Below are 6,417 nucleotides of genomic sequence, written 5' to 3'. Positions count from 1 at the left end.
TGATCGGCTACTCAACTACTTTCGGTTTTCCCCGATCTAAATCCAATTTCTTGGTTTCTTGATCTTAACATATTCAAATAAATCTCGTTTTAACATATTTTCATTCAATTTAGTCTAATAACGCATAAATGGGTAAATTACATTTTTACCCCTAATATTTCGCACTTTCACAATTTAGTCTTTATTCCACAAAACACAAAATACACAAAATTTGGTCACACTCCTTAAGGGCCGAATCTTCCTAGTACCCATACAAGTCCATACATTTCATTTATTTCACCTTTGAGTCCTTCAAAAATTTATTTTTGTAATTTAGCCCTAACTACTCAAAATCACCAAAAACTTCAACACAAAACATATTAATCTTTAACATATCTTTCATTTTTCATCAACAACTATCAAAAAGCTCAAGCACTCATCAATGGCAAAACACAAAATCATCATCAATTCACAAAATTGAACCATGGGGTTTAAAGAACACAAAGCAATGATATCAAAAATGTGAAAATTATCAAAAACCAAACAAAAGACTAACCTTCCTTAGGTTTCAAATGACCGAATGCTATCCTCCTCTCTTCCTCTCTACAACCGGCCAAGATGAACAAGGTGATAACCTCCCTCCTTCTTTTTTTTTTCTTTTAGTATCCTTAATATTTCTTTTATCATTTCTTTTCTTTTACTTAAAATAATGTCCACTTCATGGAAATTTACCACATAGTCTAATATATGCTCCATCATGGCCGGCCACTATGTATAAAAAAAGGGGTATTTGACATGCAAAGCCAATATTTTCACTCCTTGCTTAAATTGGTCCTTATAAATTACCCTATCACATTTTTAAAACTTTCTCACATAAGTCCTATGGACTAAATTCACATGCAATTGACTAAATCGAAGCTTGAAATTTTCCACACATTCATAATCACATATTTTAGACAATAATATCACATTCAAACATTTCGGTGACTCGGTTTAGCAGTCCCAAAACCACTTCCCGACTAGGGTCAGTTTTGGGCTGTCACAAAGCCCGTTTGCTTAGAAATTGTTTTCCCAAAACCCAATTGGCCTATTCCTCCCCCAAATCAATTCAAACCTCCATGCCAGCCAATTCCAATTATTTTTCTTATTCTCTCCAGACTTTGTTTTTTTATGAAACCTTAAAATTAAACTCTCTATTCAAACCCCCATTTTCATTAAACTTTTGTTGTGTTCTTTTTTTTTTTGGAGTGGTGTAGGTTTCTATTGTATTTTGGACTTTTGCTTATGTTTTTTTTTATTATAATGTTGTTATTTACTTAAACTCATGCTATTTACTTTGACTTTTACTTATGTTTTTTTATTATAATCTTGTTGTATTTTTTTTTGTTTTTTTAGACTAATGTTGTTTATTTAGGTTGATATTGTGTTGCTTGTATTTATTCACTTATTTACTTTAATTTTTCGTTGTATGATCATGTTTAAAAACTTTAAAGAAAATTATTTTTTGAAAAATTACATAAAAATAAATAACGCTAGAGTCATTTTTTTTTAAAACTTAACTCGAACAAATATATTCGATTCGATTCGATTCGATTCGAATCCCATCTCACTCGACTTGATTCGAGAAAATTTCAAATAAAGTTAGGATGATAAAATAAGATTCAAAAACTCGATTAACTCGAAAATTTTCGATTCGATTCGATTCGATCGAATGCTCACCCCTAATAAAAACTACTAAAAATCATAAATTACTACTTTAAGCATGAAAACCTAAATATATGCTATAATGCTTTGATTTAACTATTTAACTATAATTCATGGCAGATCAGAATTCTACTACTATGAATTATGCTACATACAGTAGAAGTTGTATACCCAACGCATCAATTTTTGGTTCCTTATCTATTTGAACTCTAAGTTTTACTTACATTAAAGTATACGAATCACGCATACATAGTCCATCATCCACTCAGGATTAATGTATGTCGCACTATGAAAGCCACAAGTGAATAAATCTATAAACTTAGTCAATATCTATTCTACTTGAGTCTAGTCTAATGTATTGTCAGTCTATCTTCTAGGAGTCATCTGCTCCAATGTCCAAAACAAAGCATATTCAATGGCCTTGATAAACGACATATTAGTTTTTCAATCAATTTGTTCATTTCCGATTAAACTAAGGACATGTTTGAGTTCTTTTACTAATAGAAATTATCTTTTTGTACTTCCAAATGAAACCCTATAATTTAACTAAATATATAAAATAATCTACAATCTAAGTTAATAACCTAACTTCAAATCCTAAATTAAGATCTTATACATAACTTAATATAATAATCCTAAAGAAAACCTAAAATTATTCTAAAGTTTAAATTAACTCGTCCAATGGATTGAAATCTTAAACAAAATGGAACCTAAATAAAAGCATTTAAAATCTAAAATCTAAAATTACTAGTGACCCAAAATCACAAAATCACAATCATAAACGGAATCATATATATATATATAAAAGAAAATCAACATATGACAAATAATAACAATAATAATAGTAGTAATACCAATAACAACACTTAAATAGACAGTAATAATAATTAACAGAAGTAAAATGATGAAGATGAAAATTAATGCAAAAATTTTAAATCAATAAAAAAATAAATAAATGAAATAAGAAAATAAAGGGTTAGGGTTTAAAAACAATGAATGTAAGAAGTAGAGCACCGAACAGGCAATTATTTGCCTTGGGTTTTCGAAATCAGAGTAAACACAAATCAGAGGGACTGAACTTGGGATATTCCCTTGCGGCGGTCCCCCTTAGCAAATGATGGCGGCACGGAGGACTTATGCAGCAATTCCCCTTTTTTCATGGTTGTAAAAAGGGTTGAGAACCTAATAATTTTAATATTTCCCCTTCTTTTTTTAACAAATACCAAATGACTTTCTCTCTCTTTTTCTCTATTGTCTGGTCTTCTTCTCGGCAAGCTCCCCCGTCAGAGAACCCAAGGGTTCTCCGGCCTCCAGTAGTGGAGCACGGTGGCCGGTATACTAAAAACTTTATTTGAAATTTTTTTGTTTCTTTTATTTCGTTTCTGTTTTCATTTCTTTTTCGGTCTTTTTGTTCGGTCTCTGGCGTAGCTCCGTTACCGGAGAACCGTCCTGTCTCCGGCGCTGGAGCTCCTTCACGGTGGACTCAATATAAAAAAGAAATAAAACAAGCCACTATTTAAACCCCGCACTCTTCTTTCTTTTAAAAAGAAAAAGCCGACATCGTCAAACTCTTTTTCTTCCTTATTTCTCTTCTTCGAGTGAATACCTTCGAAAGGGCCTCTTCCTTCGCTTACCACTTTCTCTCTATTTTTCTGGGATTCTTTCCTTTTTATTTTATTATTGCTTTTTTTTCTGTCTGCGGACCTAGGGTTTTTGTCTTTTGTAATTTATAAACTAGTTAGTGCTAATCTCATTTTTTGCTAATCTTGTATTGCTCAATCTGTAATCTGTTCGTTTGGTTGTTTAATCCATTTTTGTTGTTTGTAAAATGTCAAAAATTGTTTGTTTCCTTTTACCAATATTCCCTTATGCTGAGTACTTGGGCTATCGGTTGCCAAAATGAATAAAATTGCTATCTTGGTTCTTTCTTCCACCGGCCGCAACAGTTAGCTAGGTACAACACCCTAGCTATAAAGATAAAAAAAAAAAAGAAATATGGACCTTTAGGCCGAATTAAAAACGATCGTGAAAATTATTTTAGCCTTGTGTCTTGCAAATGATTAATTTTGGGTCAAAGAAAATGAAGCAAACTTGGAAATTGGGCTTTGAACAAAAATTGGGCTTGAGAATCGATTTTAACATTAAAAAAGAAATGATTTGACGCTTAGAAACAATTTCTATTTTCAAAGTTTAACTAGCTTCCAACGGTCTAGGGTCAAAAGCAAATTTACAAGATTTTAAGATCATATAACAGTATGTTCATTCGGGTAATAAATTGTAATGACAAAAAAAAGAAAAGAAAGGAAAACAATGGATAAAAAGAAAAGAATGGAAAAAAAAAAAGAAAAGGAAAAGTAAATATTTGTAAAAGAAAAAAAAAGTAAGTAAAGGAAAGGAAAATAATGGAAAGTTAAGGAGAGGAGAAGTTATATGGTTATTTTGTTTGGATAATTAAATTAATAAAGGAAAAAAAACATAGAATGACTTTTCATTATCTATTTTTTATTAAACTATAGAAAGTTAAAGAAGTAATTATTTATAATATTTTTTTTCAATTATATTCTTCTCAAGGAAAACGTAAATGATATTCACTCCTTTTACTTAAAAAAAAGTTATCCAAATAAAGGAAAGGGTATTACTTTCCCTCACTTTCCTAATCTTCTATTTTCCTTATTTTTATTCAATCCAAACATATGGAATTTTAGTTCTCAATATAGCTGGTTATTGACGGTTAACTCTAGTTTTTTCCTTAATTATTTAGTTGTTCTTAGTGAATTCTTGTAATTAGGTGAAGTTTTATTGTAACCGAGATTAAATTTTAGTAAATCTCAAGAGTTTGTGAGCTGAATTGGATACTTTTGGCAATCCAAGTAGGCAAGTGGAGATATCTCAAGTATGGGACTTGATGAGCATTTCTCAACTCTTCCTATAGCTTGATTTCTGAATATTAATGATTATTATATTGCCTTGTTTTCAAAGCATTAGCTAAATTTCTTCAAGGTTAATTGTATTTGGACGATGAGTTGATGTGATAAGATTAACACGGATGTCAATTTACATGTTAATTTTGCTTAACTGATTGGGCTCAACTTGATTCTAGTGTTTGATACACATTAGTGTTTCTAATCATACAATAAATGAGAGTTAACCATAGCGATCCAATCAATTAGTGTCGTGGGAGATAGAGCCAACCAGTGAAGTTCTAAATTAGAGGCAAACATTATTCTTTCTAGTTTTATCTTTGGAGTATTTATTTGACAATGATCTCTTGAAAATATTAAAAAATATTATTTTAGAAAATTCATTGAAATATATATGTTGTTTTAGAGATAAAAATCTCAATTCTAATATTAAAATTCTGCTTCTTTTTTATGTCTGTAAAATTTGAAATTTCATTTTAACGTAATAATGAATAAATTTAAAAACATAATTATAAGGTATGATATGATGATTATTCATTTTATTATTTAACCATGAAATAAGAGATTTAATTTTCAATTATAAAAAAAAAACATATTCGATAACTAATAGTTTATTTCTTTTAAAAACATCTGCGACCACCGTTAATTAAGGTTAAGATCAACAACCCGATTTGGAAAAAAATATTGGTGAAGCTACAAGTAGGTGTTAGGAAAAGCAACAATTAGGAGTTCACGTGTGAGATAAATAAAAGGAGAACCCGTGAAGGATGCACTGATTCCAAGCGAAGGAAAGCAGACAAAATTCCTGGCATTTCACCACCCGACAACACCCTATTTATATCCACTCTAGGACAACTTGGATTCATCAGCACTTCCAGCTTCAACCTTCACCATCAGGTTCAGCAATATAAATAGATAGAGACCCGTGACTCATTCTTTACTATCAATGCCAACTCATCCTTTGCTTAAAAATGATCTTGTGGATTGAATTATTATAAGATGATTTTTTCTGTGTGTATGGGACAATCACATGGCAGCTTTTGCAAATAAATTTTCTATTCTGTTTTCTTTGTTCTTTTGATTTGTTCTCAATCAACAATATGTAAGATGAGTCAATTTTGGCACTTGGATTGTTAACCTATGTTTCATAAGTTGCTTCTATAAGCAAATTAGTTCCAGTATAAAAGAAATCAAATTTAAATTTGTCTATTTATTTTTGTAAGTAAATATTTTAAAATTGAAAAGAGTGTAAGCTTGTTAGAATGTTAAAAATTATTAGAATTATTGTATTTTACAATAAATTTTCGAGGCTACGTATTTTTACTATCATAATTTTTGGTGCTTTTTAATATCATTTTAAGCACAAGTGAACAACTTTTTCGTGTTGAAATTTACTTTCACTTTAAAATTAAATTCATTAGGAAAAAAAAAACCTAATACAGGCAATGGAAAGTAATCCGGACAAATTTCATCAAGGGATGTCATGAGCCATGCTTCGACTGTCGAGCCATGTCTTGTAAGAAGCTTGCGAGTTTGCCAGGCCTATTGATCCATGTGAAACTTTCCTGGCATCTTTCGAGATCTAAACAACAAACCTTAAAATAAAAAGGAGGAAAACATATTTAAGTTTGAAGTTTTTACTATTTTGACAAATCAAATGAATTATTCTAAGCAGCCAAGCTATTACAGTTAGGTGTGACTATTTCACTGAGTAAAGTCGAATCGAGTTAAAAATTTTCGTGTTAGTCGAGTTGACGAATTTTATTTTAACAATCAAACTTAATTTGAATTTTTTCGAATCGGATCGAATCGA

This window comes from Gossypium hirsutum, chromosome A11 (assembly GCF_007990345.1).
Source record: "Gossypium hirsutum isolate 1008001.06 chromosome A11, Gossypium_hirsutum_v2.1, whole genome shotgun sequence".
In the NCBI taxonomy this organism is placed as follows: domain Eukaryota; kingdom Viridiplantae; phylum Streptophyta; class Magnoliopsida; order Malvales; family Malvaceae; genus Gossypium; species Gossypium hirsutum.
This window is presented reverse-complemented; position numbering follows the sequence as displayed.